This window comes from Miscanthus floridulus, chromosome 2, assembly GCF_019320115.1.
Source record: "Miscanthus floridulus cultivar M001 chromosome 2, ASM1932011v1, whole genome shotgun sequence".
Taxonomy (NCBI): Eukaryota; Viridiplantae; Streptophyta; class Magnoliopsida; order Poales; family Poaceae; genus Miscanthus; species Miscanthus floridulus.
This window is the reverse complement of record NC_089581.1, coordinates 68,693,303-68,707,447: the sequence shown is the minus strand read 5'-3', so window position 1 is coordinate 68,707,447 and position 14,145 is coordinate 68,693,303. Positions and strand designations below refer to the sequence as shown.

General features: G+C 57.4%; 1 pseudogene; it reads left to right on the top strand.

Annotated features, from left to right (window-relative positions):
• LOC136539063 (protein trichome birefringence-like 19) overlaps nt 1–13,925 on the top strand; it is a 28,987-nt pseudogene extending 15,062 nt beyond the window's left edge.
• Nucleotides 13,926–14,145: the final 220 nt, after the last annotated feature.

Genomic DNA, 14,145 nt, shown 5'->3' with positions numbered 1-14,145 from the left:
CAAGTTCATGGTAGTACCCAACTATACCTACCTCAAGCTCAAGATGCTAGGCCCTAGCGGTGTCATCACAATTGAGTCCGCGTACGAACATGCATACGACTGCGACGTTGAGTGCATCGAGTACGCCGAGGCCCTTGCGGAGGCCGAGACCCTCATCGCCCACCTCGACCAACTCAGTGGTGAGGTGCCTAACTCCAAGTGTTGCACGGGGGGCGTTCGAGCCCATGGAAACCATCAAACTCATCCCGATCAACCCCGCCTGCCCCGACGACCGAGCACTGAGGATCAGCGCCACCCTCGATATCAAATAGGAAGCCGTGCTCATCGACTTTCTCTGTGCAAACGCTGACATATTTGCATGGAGTCCCTCAGACACGCCGGGCATACCGAGGGAGGTCGCCGAGCATGCCCTGGACATCCAGGCCAGATCTAGACCGGCGAGGCAACGCCTACGCCGCTTCGATGAGGAAAAGCATAGGGCCATCGGTGAGGAGATACAGAAACTCTTGGCGGCTGGGTTCATCAGGGAAGTGTCCCACCCAGAGTGGTTGGCTAACCCTGTGTTAGTCAAGAAGAAAAATGGGAAATGGAGGATGTGCGTAGACTACACTGGTTTGAACAAAGCCTGTCTGAAAGTCCCCTTTCCATTACCCTGAATCGATCAAATCGTTGATTCCACTACAGGGTGTGAGACCCTGTCTTTCCTTGATGCGTATTCTGGTTACCTTCAAATTAAGATGAAAGAGTCCGACCAGCTTGTGACTTCTTTCATCACACCATTCAGCATGTACTGCTACGTGACTATGCCTTTTGGCCTCAGAAACGCAGGTGCCACGTACCAGCGGTGCATGACCTAGGTCTTTGGTGACAACATCGGGCAGACCATTGAGGCCTACGTAGACGACATCGTGGTCAAAACCAGGAAGGCCGAGGATCTCGTTGATGACTTGAGGATAACCTTCAAATGCCTTAGAGAAAAGGGCATCAAACTCAATCCCGAGAAGTGTGTGTTCGGGGTCCCCCGGGGCATGCTCTTGGGATTCATAGTCTCGGAACGTGGCATTGAAGCCAACCTGGAGAAAGTCTCAGCCATAACTGGCATGGGACCAATCAGAGACCTCAAGGGAGTATAGAGAGTCATGGGATGTCTTGTGGCCCTAAGCCGCTTCATCTCACGCCTCGGCGAAAAAGGTTTGCCTCTGTATCGACTCTTGAGAAAATTGGAGCGTTTTTCGTGGACCCTCGAGGCCGAAGAAGCCCTTGACAGACTCAAGATGCTACTCACAAATCCTCCCATCTTGGTACCCCTGGCCAGGGACGAGGCCCTCTTACTCTACGTTGCCGCAATGACCCAAGTGGTCAGCGCTGCCGTAGTGGTAGAGAGGCAGGAAGGGGGGCATGCTCTGCCCACCCAACGTCCTGTTTACTTCATCAACGAGGTGCTCTTCGAGACCAAAGCACGCTACTCCTACATCCAGAAGCTGGTCTACGCCGTGGTCCTGGCCCGGCGCAAACTACGTCACTACTTCGAGTCACACCCAGTGACTGTGGTATCATCTTTCCCCCTGGGCGAGATAGTTCATAATCGGGAGGCCTCGGGCACGATAGCCAAGTGGGCTGTCGAGCTTATGGGGGAAACCTTGACCTTTGCGCCTCAAAAAGCGATCAAGTCTCAGGTCTCGGCCGATTTCGTGGCTGAATGGATAGACACCCAACTACCACCTACTCAAATTCAGATGGAGTGCTGGACCATGTACTTCGACGGATCCCTGATGAAGACCGGGGTAGGCGCGGGACTGCTCTTCATCTCGCCCCTCGGAGTACACATGCGCCACATGGTGCGACTCCACTTCGCCGCCTCCAACAACATGGCCGAGTACGAGGCCCTCATCAACGGCTTACAAGTCGCCATCAAACTTGGGGCACGGCGCCTCGACGTCTGAGGTGACTCGCGGCTCATCATAGATCAAGTAATGAAGGAGTCAAATTGCCTCGACCCCAAAATGGAGGCTTACTACAAGTTGGTACGACGCCTAGAAGACAAGTTCGACGGTCTCAAACTAAATCACATCGCATGGAAGTACAACGAGGCCGCCGACGAGCTGGCAAAGATGGCCTTGGCACGGGCCCCGGTCCCCCCGAATGTTTTCACCAGAGACCACTACAAACCTTCCATTGGCTACACCTCGACAACAGAGGAGGGCCCACCCACGGAACCCACGGCAAAGCTCGACGCCCCCCTGCTGTCGAGACCCCCTCAACCAAGCCCAAGGTCATGGAAGTCAGCGCCGAGCCTTCGCAGACCGACCAGGATGCGGATTGGTGAATCCTGTTCCTTGATTGGATCGATCGGGGGGAACTTCCTAGCGACAGGACCAAAGCCCGACGGCTCACGCGCCGAGCCAAGGCTTACATCCTCTACAATGACAAATTGTATAGGCGAAGTCCCTCAGGTGTCCTCCAACGATGTATCAGTGCCGAGGTGGGCCAAGCCCTGCTTTGGGACTTACACGTAGGCGCCTGTGGGCACCATGCAGCGCCTCGGACGCTCGTAGGGAACGCTTTCCGCCAAGGGTTCTACTGGCCGATGGCGGTCGCCGACGCTACCAAGCTAGTATGCTCCTGCGAAGGATGCCAGTACTATGCTCGGCAGACACATCTCCTGGCCCTGGCCCTGCAAACCATTCCCCTCACATGTTCGTTCGCCGTGTGGGGGCTCGACATGGTCGGGCCTCTGCAAAAGGCCCCCGGGGGCTACACCCATCTACTGGTATCAATCGACAAGTTCTCCAAATGGATTGAGGCTCGTCTGATCAATCGAATCAAATCTGAGTAGGCGGTGCTGTTCTTCACTGACATTATCCACAGGTTTGGGGTCCCCAACTCCATCATCACCGACAATGAGATGCAGTTCACCGGCAAAAAGTTCCTGACGTTTTGTGATGACCACCACATCCGTGTGGCCTGGTCGGCCGTAGGACACCCAAGGACCAACGGCCAAGTAGAGCATGCCAACGGCATGATCCTACAAGGCCTCAAGCCAAGGATTCATAACTGGTTAAAAAAGTTTGGCAAGAAATGGCTCGCCGAACTCCCGTCGGTCATCTGGAGCCTAAGGAACACTCCAAGCCGAGCCATGGGGTTCACGCCTTTCTTCCTGGTCTATGGGGCCAAGGCCATCCTCTCCACCGACTTGGAATATGGTTCCCCGAGGCTACAAGCCTACAACAAACAAAGCAACCGCACCACCCAAGAGGACACCCTTGATCAATTGGAGGAAGCCTGAGACGTCGCGCTACTACACTCGGCCAAATACCAACAGAGCCTACGGCGCTATCAGGCCCGACGCATCCGAGGCCAAGACTTGAAGGTAGGCGACCTGGTGTTGAGGCTAGCATAGAGCAACAAGGGTCGCCACAAGCTGACCCCGCCGTGGGAGGGACCGTACATCATCGCCCAAGTACTGAAGCCCGGGACCTACAAGCTGGCCAACGAGAAGGGCGAAGTCTTCACCAACGCTTGGAACATAGAACAACTACATCGCTTTTATCCCTAAATTTCTATCGTTTCTCGAAATACAATTAAAAAGCGTTCTTTAGTTGGTCTAATTTTTCGAGAAACCCCCCGAGCCCATCATAGGTCTCGGCAGTACAATAACATGACAAGGGAGACTCGGCTCTGCCTTGGCAGAACCAAGCCTCCCTCGGGGGCTACATGGGGGACTCCCCCCTAGGTCCCACGCACCGTTCTTTAGTTGTTTTTCGCAAAAATTCCTACGCCAAGACTCTAGCGGGCTCTGACGAATCAGTTGTAAAAACTCCTCGGACCAAGGTCTGTTTCCTAAGCAAGAGGCCGGTAGAGTCACGAGACGGCCTACGCCTCCGGGCTACGGCACTCCCTCACTACCTCTCGCTCAAGGGACGGCTTAGGCCCCAATGGCGTGCTTTGCAAACGAAATCCGATCAGGGGCAACAGAGGGCAGAGGCTCAGAAACATAAGAAAAACAACTAAGAAACACAAATACTTCAGAAATAAAGGCCTCGACGGCCACAAGTGTTACGATGCAAAAAATAACCCCTACTCTACTTTTACATAGCCTCCAGGGCACGGATCAAGGCTCAGGGTCTTCAGCACTGGCAGATGGTAAGGGAGGAACCACCTCCTCTTCGAAGAGCGTCGCCAGCGCCGTGCCAGGGCCTTCCGCTGCCTCCATCAGCTTCGTGACCACCGTGTCCGCCTCCTCCTCATCATCAGGCAGGACATACCCATCGCTGATGGCCAGGAGGTCGACGCCGACGTAGTGAGAAGAGATGACGGCCAGCGTGCGCTTGACACCAGTGTGCAGTGCCCCTTGGAGCCGCTCGCGCACCTGGTTGCTCAGCGCGGTCAGACGGCTCCCCAGGGAGCTACCTGACTAAACCCCCTCGAACTCTAAGGCCTCGTAGGTGGAAAGGGTAGCATGTTTTAGCGCCTCGTGCTCCCCGATCTTGGCCTTGAGCACCATCTGCACCGAATTGGAAGCCTCGGCGGCCCGAGTGATCTCCGCCTTCGACTCTACACCGAGGAAAATGGAATGAGGCCGAGCGAGGGAAAAAACAACCTAAGTTAGGGACGGAAGCCCACGGAACTCACCCTTGGCCTTCTGCTCCCAGCGTCGGGTCTCGACCTAACAAGCCTTGGTCTTCTCCTTCCAGCACAGGGCCTCGGCCCGGGAAGCCTCGGCCTCCTCCTTCAAGCGCTGGGCCTCGACCCGAGAAGACTCGGCTGCCCTGGAAGCCTCACTCCCTAGCTCTGCGTCATGTAAGGGAGTTAGGGAGTGAACATAAGAAAAAGAAAACAAAATGAGGGGACTAAAACTCACCCTCGACCGTCCCCCTCCAAATTACAGCCTCGGTCCGCGAGGCCACAGCTACAGCAAGGGCCTCATCCAAGGCACCTTTCGTCAGCTGGTGCGCCCTCTGTTCCACCCCCAGCTGCCCCGTGTGAGCCACGGCTGAGGCCGTAGCTTCAACGGCTCGGCCCCTGAAGGCATCCCGGTCGCTGACCGTGTGGGTGAGCTCCTCCTCCAACTCCTTAACCTGCGCCGCCAGAGGAGCGAGTTGTGTCTGGGCCGTGGCTGCCTCGACCTTCGCATTGGCACAACGAAGGCGGAGGTCCTCTACCTCCGTGCTCCACACCGACAGGAGCTCATTGGCGCTGGCAAGAAGGTCCTTCTATCACTGAAGCTGGTCCCAGACGCCCCTCTCCCGCTGGAGAAAGACCGACTTCCCAAGCGATCGGGTCTTGAGCTCCTAGGGAAGCGGAACGAGGGTCATTGGTTGCAATGAAACCAGAAAAGGACAGTGTCGTGCGAGAAAGGAAAATACGAACCTGGGCAACTCCAGGCAGTTTGTCGGCCACCACGGACAGGGCTGTCCGAAGCAACCGCTCCGCCAGCTGGCGGTATTGCTCAAAGGTGCCCTAGCGCCCACCTTCGGCTTCGTCCTCGAGGGTGAATAGAGGCTCCCCCTCAAGGTCATCCTGGCTCTACCACAGTACTCATGGGTGATCCCACCCACAAGGCTCGGGTCGCGCTCGCACGAGGGCCAAGCTTCCCCCGTCCAAGAACGGCACCGGCATCCTCGGCGTTGACCACCTCCCGCGCCCGAGAAGTATCATCGGAGGAGATCGGATAGACCTCTGCCTCCCAGGTGCTCTCCCGCAACAACGGCGGGCCCTGAACCAAGGGCGCCACCGAGGCCTCCGCCGCCTGCATCTCCACCTCCTGGACAGATGGCCTCGCTGCCATCACGATGGCCTTGGAGATCTCGGGGGCTCCGGCCTCTGCAATTATGGCCTCGACAGTCTTGGGGGCTTCGGCCTCCGCCATCGTGGCCTCGGCAGACGCAGAGACACCGACCACGGCCACTATGGTCTCGACGGTCATGGGTGCCGTAGCCTCTGTTGCCTTAGCCTCAGAGACCCCGGCGGCCTCGGCAACCAAGGGCACGCTGGCCCCGTCCGACTCGTGAGCCTCGCCCCCACAAGACGGAAGCGCTCCCTCCCTCGTCTGTGTAGGGGCCACCTCGGCAACCCCTCCTTGGGCGGCCGGCCCCCTTAGGTCGACCCTCGCCGATGCCGCGCTGCGTTGGATAGCGGCTTGTGCCTCCGCCACCCAGTGGGCGGAGGAGCTGGGGCTCGCCTTTAGCGCCTTAAGGGGCACCAAGGGGAGCTCATCCGCAGGCTGCTTCCGACTAAGGAAAAATAACCTACAGGGTCAGCATGAGACCAAAAAGGTGAACGGAATGCACTATAACCCTGCCAAAAATACACTAACCTTGAACGGGGCGGCAACCGTTTCGCCACAGCAAACCTCATCCGCAACGGCGGAGGCGGCGGCAGAGGCGTCGCCTCCATATCCATCGGCGCTGGTCGGTCCTCAATGGACCCCGACGCCCCTTTGGTCCTCTACGGGGGCAGTGGTGTCATCTCCACCGCCACTCGCTCCACCACGGCCGTCGAGCCCACCGGGCTGACGGCTCGTTTGCCCAATGCCCGGGCCTCGGGCGTGTCGGCCTTGGCCCTGGAGCGGGCAACCACCGGCCCCAGGTCCGCTTCTCCTCCTCCTCCTGGGAGTGCCGGGCTGCTGGCCAGCGCCCCAAGCACCACCTCCGCTACGTCAAGAAGGTGGTCCAGGGGACCTCGCCCCGCCTCGCCCCCATCATCCCCGTCCAAGGCCTCCATTGACAGTGACATTGATGGGGATTCCTCCAGTGGGAGACCCTCCTTCCTTTGTTGACGGCGGCGCTTATCCAACTCTTCGTGCGTTTCACCGCCTTGGCATCCTTCTGTGTCTTCTGCGCGTCGGTGTGTGCCCAGTTGATCGCCCGCCGCCTCACGTCCTCGGGAACGGGCGGCGGAGAGGAGCGCACGTCTCTCATCCCCTGAAGGAACGGTGAACACGCATAAGGGAACAAGGGTTAAGGAGAGACTGAGGAGGTTCAGAGGCTACAGTGGCACATGACTTACCAGCGAAAGGAACCCCCGTGACAGTCGCATCGCGAAGGGGGTCAAGTTGCTGCCCTTCAGCTTTGCATCTACCGTCTCCCCCACCCGATAAAGGATTTCCTCATCGAAAAGGGCGGAGGAGGACATCTGGATGCCCTCCATGGGTTCACCCGGCTTCATCTCAAATAGCCGCCACCGCCGAGCCATCAGTGGCAGCACCCTCCGGCGGTGGAAGGCAGCCACGACCATAGCCATAGTGAGGCCATGGCCCCGCAGCCTCGCCAGCCCCTCCAGGAGCGGCGACAGCTTGGGCTAGTCGTCCTTTGGGACACCCCACTTCCATCTCTTCGGGCAGCTCCCCACAATCTACCCAGTGTAAGGGGGAAGTCCTCTGTCATCGTTACAAAGGTAGAACTAGCTTGTGTACCACCGTCGGTTGGAGGACGCGAGCTAGGCCGGGATGTAGTGGTGCTGGCAGTCCTAGCGCACCTGGAGAGTGCAGCCGCCGGCCCTCATTGCCTTCCTCTTACCCGGCGTACCCATCGGCTTGGTAGTGTGCCCCGCCCGGAACAGGTGGAGCCACAACTCCCAATGGGGAGCAATCCCCAAATACCCCTCGCAGACGGCAACAAAGATAGCCGCCTAAGCGATGGAGTTGGGATTGAAGTTGTGGAGCTCCACACCATAGTAGTGTGGGAGCGCCCGCATGAACTGGTCCACCAGGACGCCGAGGCCCTGCTCGTGGAAGGAGACGAAGCTCACGACATAGCCGTTGCGAGGCCTCGGCTCTGGCTCGCCATATGGAGCAATCCACTCTGGCCTGCTGGGGTCCGTCACCGGGCGAAGGAGTCCACCATCGACAAGCGACTGAAGCATCTCCTCGGTGACGTCCGACGGGTCCCAGGGGTCCACCTCGACAACGACGATGTCGCCGGCCATGGGTGCGATGGAGGAATCGGGTGCGGTGGTGAGTTTTTTCTCTCTCCCATGCTCTCACTTTTTTCTCGCTTTCTCCCTAGGCTCGCTCTTCTCTCCTCTTCTTCCCGACACCCGCTGCTCTAGCGATAGCTCGACGGAGGCGATGCTAATGCAGGCAAGGTAAGACAAGGAAGGGCGAGACTCCTCAGGTATTTATGCAGGGAGGAGGCGAAATGAACGGGCGACGAAATCAGGGAGGTTTTCCCCCCGATCCGGCACGGTTAACCACGAGCCGATTTCGCTGGCCCACGCGCCCACGTCTCCTGCATTAAATACGAGGACAGTTATGTCCCATCCACCACGTCACGCTTGGCCACTACGGCAGCAGGCGTCGTTTTGACTCCCCATGAAACCGCCTCAAAAGGCGCGCCGCCCGTGCTGAGCCAATAGGGAAGATATTCCCTACGGCCTATTCCTTTCGTATGAAGGAACCGGGCTCTGAACCTATTACGGTCCAGGGGTTCAAAGGCTGGGCCCCAAAGGGTTTCGACAGCCGCCCCAGGATAATAGAGTCAGGGACGACCGCGGGCGAGCCCATATGGGGCCGAGGCCCAAGCAAGCGAAATGCTTGGGACGCCCAAAGTCGTGTCCAAGACTGGAGGAAAGTCTCCGAATGGGATCCCACCGTAGGGAGGCACCGAGCCACCGAGGCCCAGCAAACGGCCTCGGCACCCACTAGAGACATCCTCTCGTACTCTTGGAGTGTGTCTCTGGACCGCTAGCCGTCCCCTAGCAAACGAGGTTCGGGCCTCCACTCGGACTACCCGATAACAGCTCACCGGAAGTGCCACCGCTCGTGCCCACCGAGGGTAGCGAGGCACATTCCACCCCTCCTTCCAAGCGAAAAGGAAGCATGAGGGTCGCACAAAAAGTCAGGGGAACCCCCGACGGCCTTCTCGTTCTATGCAGATGCTAGGGGGCTCTTCCTACAACCTTGCCGAGACCCAGCGACCCCAGGTCACACTCAAAGGGGCTCAGCAAAACAAACCCTCCTTCCGAGCGAAAAGGAAGCGTGAGGGTCGTACAAAAAGACAGGGGAGCTCCTGACGGCCCTCTCACCCTGTGCAGAGGCTAGGGGGCTCTTCCTACAAATACGCCAAGACCCCACAACTCGGGCTCGCACCCAAAAGGGGCCTCGGCAAACAAACCCTCACGCGCAAGGGGCGTATAAAAAGTTAGGGGAACTCCCGACGGCCCTCTTGCTCCGCGCAGGGGCTAGGGGCTCTTCCTGCAACCTTGCCGAGACCAGAATGGGCTCGGCAAACAAACCCTCCGTTTGAACGAAAAGGATATGTGAGGGTCAGATGAAAAAGTCAGGGGACCCCCGACCGCCATCTTGCTCTAGGCGGAGGCTCGGGGGCTCTTCTTGCACCCAAGACCAAGACAAACGGTCCTAGCCCACGCTAGAGGTTTAATTACAAAACACGATAAAGGGCACCGAGCCCGTTATGGTCCAGGGGTTCGAAGGCTGGGCCTCCAAGAGGTTTTGACAGCCGCCCCAGGGCAACAGAGTCAGGGATGACTTCGGGGTGAGCCTACGAATGGCCTAGGCCCGAGCGAACAGTCGCTCGGGGCGTCCTAAGTCGTGTCCGAGACCAGCAGGGAAGTATCCAAATGGGATCCCACCGTAGGGAGGCACCGAGCCACCGAGGCCCAGCAAACGGCCTCGGCACCCACTAGAGAAACCCTCTGGTACTCTTGGAGTGTGTCTCTGGACCACTAGCCGTCCCCTAGCGAACGGGGCTCAGGCCTCCACTCGGACTACACGATAACAGCTCACCGGAAGTGTCCACGCTCGTGCCCATCGAGGGTAGTCTGGCACATTCCACCCCTCCTTCCCGAGTGAAAGGAAGCATGAGGGTCATACCCAAAGTTAGGGGGGCCCCTGACGAACCTCTCGCTCCGTGCGGAGGCTAGAGGGTTTTTTCCTGCAGCCTCGCCGGGACCCCCGCAACCCGAACTTGCGCTTAGGGGCTCGGCAAAATGCAATAAGAACTACTCGTTCAAACACGAAAATAAAAAAGCCCCTAGAGGAGTAACTCCACTCCTCTAGGGCCTCAGGGGCTACACCCGGCGGGTGCGCTCGCGCGCACCCACCGGAACCTCAAGATACAAAACCCAATTCCTATGGGAGCGGGTACGAACCAAGCCTAGGCAAACCCTCAGGGAGAGTGCACGCACTCCCCCGGAGGCTCGGGGGCTACTATCGGGTACCTTAGAATGGGGTACCCTGAGCGAACAGTCAAAAGGGTCGCTAAAGTCCCATAAAGAAAATAATAAAGCTAGAAGGTAAGCCGTGGGGCCCTCACCCGCAACGACCGAGCCCACCAGGCCCTCCGCCTCGCCTCGAGCCTCGCGCAGGAGGTCTCGGCACCCTGACGCAAATTCCGCCTCCCGCGAGGCTCGCCATGGAAGGTCTCGGTAGGGGGTGCATTCTTCGTATCGCGTGAGGCCTCTCGCGGCATGCCTCGGCAAGGAATCCGATCTCCGTCCCGTGCGAGGCCTCATTCTCCGTGTCGCTCGAGCCTGGCTCGTCCGCAGCCCATCGCCCCCCGCCTTGACCGACCCTCCAGACAGCGCGTCATGTCTCATTAATGCTTCAACCACTCCCGCAATCTCAGCCGGACGATGGCTCAACGCCACAGAATGGCCGACGGGACCTGAGGTCGCATCAGCGCTATACCGGCTAGGACAGGGCACGGCGGAGATTACCGGTCACTATGTCCTAACGCTGTATCCACGATCAACGCCATACCGGTTGGGACAGGGTACGACGGGGATTACCGGCCACTGTGTCCTAACGCTGTGCCTACGATCAGCCGCCCACTTGAGGCCTCGGCACTGTACACCAAGGTCTTGGCTATCTTGGGGTTCGTGCCTGCCGAGACCCCTCCACTGCGGTGCAGCCTCGGCACCGACCAAGTCTCGGCCTTGCGCACAGTCCGTCCACAGTGGCTCGCACGTGCACCGCCGCACCCACTCCGAGGCAGTACCGGGGCTCCCACGATGCACAGGATCGGATGGGACGACCACGCCGCCCCAGTGCTCCAAGGACGGACCACTCCGATGACCACGCCGCCATAGGAATAGGCTACAGGGCCCGGACACGCCGCCTCTGTTCACACGACACCGTATAGTTAGCTCATGTACCGTCCTTGTCCTCCCTTCAGGCTATAAAAGGAGAGGACTTGGGCCGTTTTAGGGGGGATGAAGGAGGAGGACACCTAGTAAGACACACACACGCACACATCCCAGCCGCCTAAGAGCAACGTCTCAGACGGCCCTCACGACACCCTGCTGAGACCTGGGACTAGCTCCCTCTCTCCCTTAGCTTGTAACCCCCTACTACGAGCACTTCGGTGAAAGGAATACAAGATCGATCTCTCAGACTGGACGTAGGGCATCGATTGCCTGAACCAGTATAAACCTTGTGTCTCTTTGCATCACCATCTGGAATCGAGAGCACGCAGTTCAAATTCACTGGTTGGTTGAGGACCCCCCGGTCTAAAACACCGACACTACCCATATGTAATTAACCCAAAGGAGTCAAGGGAACATGTCATTAAATAACTAGGATGTCCTTATGATTATCCAATTTAGACACATGCACATGAGTGAATGATTAAAGTGAATAGGACATCAAGGTAGGCCCATGCTATACTTGCCTTGGTTCACAAACTCCTGCTGGTCCTGCTGGTCGTCGAAGAACTCTTGATCTCCAACGTTCTCCTCACCGTCTAAACACGACCAATACGGCAACACACAACATCCCAGGAACATTCATGCAAAGCAAACAATCCTACAGTTAGAACAGTACACCAACAATATAGAAAACAAGATAAAATGTTTATGAAAAGAATCTACGTCTCGCTACGATCACGTCAACGCGAAGTTCACGAAAATCAGAGCTAAAACGTGAAAGTTATGAATTAAACGGGGTTTCCTATAGCACTTTATTCAATTAAACCTAACCATGAAATTTAAAAGTTGCAAACTTGATTAACAGTGGTAATAACACATAGGTTATGAAATTACGAAGCTAACGCAATTTGAACGGTCAATTCGGAGCTAAAACGAAGTTTTTATGAGCAAAACAAATCAAGTGGCATTTCTGTAAATACTGAAAACGTATTCTGGACTAAACAATACATTTTACGTTTTCAAAAGGAGAAAGCGTACTCGGGAATTGTGCTATGGACTGCAGGTTCAATAAAACAAAACCTGGGGGTCTCTTTAGAAAAATAACCCGCGAAGGGGTATCAGACGTTCTAGGCCGTTGGATCATGGATGTGTGGCTCAGAACAGATGGGAGGGAGAGGGAAAGGGGCGCCGGCCGGGAACAGTAGCTCCGGCGACGGCGCTGCCATGGACGGTGGCAAGAAGGTCACCGGTGCGTGCGGACTAGGGTCTACGGGCCACGGTTCGAAGAACCGAGAGCACCGGGGAATAGTGGGGGTTCTCGCGAACTAGTCCAGGCCGAGAAGGCGGCCAGAGAGGAGGGCCGAGACGGCGATCGCCATGGCCGGCGAGGCGGAGGTCGTCGGCGCGCCCAAAAACGGACATACAAGGCATGAAAATTGAAAATAACAGCATGGGGAGGTAGAGGGAAGAAAGGGGGTTCTCACCGCGGGGAAAACGGGCGGAGACGGCGGCTCGGGGACGGCTGACCACGCGGAGGGCGGACGGCGGATCCTGACACGCGCTACGGCGGTTACTATGGCTTCCTCGGCGCCTGGCGAACGCGAAGAAGAGAGCGGGGAGACAGCAGGGGTGCGCGCGAGGTCACGGCTCGCTTTAAATGAGGCCGGGGAGCGGGGCGACGCGCCCATGACGCCAGGAGCGGCGGCGGTTGCTGGAGGAGGGAGACGGTGCTGACGCACGGGCCCGTTTCGTCAGTAGCTACGCAGAGGGAAGGGCGAGCGGCAACGGCCGCCTGCCCGAGCTGGGCCGGCCCAGGAAGGGAAGAGGGGAGGGCGAGCGGGCCGCAGGAATGAAAAAGGCCAATTGGGCCGGAAGTGAGGAAGGGATGGAAAGAAAAGAAGAAATCATTTTTCTTTTTTTTTCCAAATAAAATTTTCAAATGATTTTTAATTTGAATTTGAATTTAATTCAAACTTTAGTCAAAGCTAATCATTACAAAAACAAATGTGCAGCAGCATGAATGCATCAACATGTTTCTATCCTTATATTTACTTTTAATTTCATAAAATATTATTTCCTAAATTTAAAAATACACTTATAATTATATAATTAAATTAATTTTTTTATTTCAAAAGACTAAAATTTTTGGGTGTTACCGGCACGAGCAGATCGACGAGGACGGGCCAGCGCACACGGGCGTCTGGAACCTCTACCTCGACGAGCCGGACGACGTGTGGGCGGCGCACGTCGCGGAGTTCGACTACGTCGTCGTGTCGGCGTCGAGCTGGTTCTACCGCCCGTCCATGCTGTACGAGACCGGGCGGCTCGTCGGCTGCCACTACTGCAAGCTGCCCAACGTGACCGACCTCACGCTGCGCTACGCGCTGCGCATGGCCACGCAGGCCGCGCTGCGGGCGCTGTCTGGCGCCGGCCATGGAAGCGGCCGGTTCCGCGGCACGGCGCTGCTGCGCACCGTGGACCCGTCGCAGTACGAGGGCGGGGAGTGGAACGGGGACGGCAACTGCGTCCGGACGGCGCCGTACCGGCGTGGCCAGAAGAGGCTTGAGGGCTTGGAGCGTGATTTCCGCGCGCTGCAGGCGGAGGAGTTGGCGTCGGCGGCGACGGACAGTGGCAGCAAGGTGAGGATGCTGCTGATGGACACGACGGAAGCCATGATCCTGCGTGGGGACGCGCACCCGAGCAAGTACCGGGGATGGACGCCGGAGAAGCACTTCACCCTGCACAGCGACTGCGTGCACTGGTGCCTGCCCGGGGCCATTGATACTTGGAACGACATGCTGCTCCATATGTTGAAATGATCGGCAATCAATAATTTGAAGAGTCAATAAAGTCAACTCAGTGTGGCTGTAGTGTAAAGTGTACTATATGGTATAAGTACGTACAATCGATCGCATGCAGGGTGCAAAATGTATGGTCGGATAAATATATGGAATTATGGATACATACAACACTAGCTGGGCCGAACCGAGTGTTTTCTCGTGGGTGTGCTAGCCTTATGGCTTTGGTTTGTATCTGGAT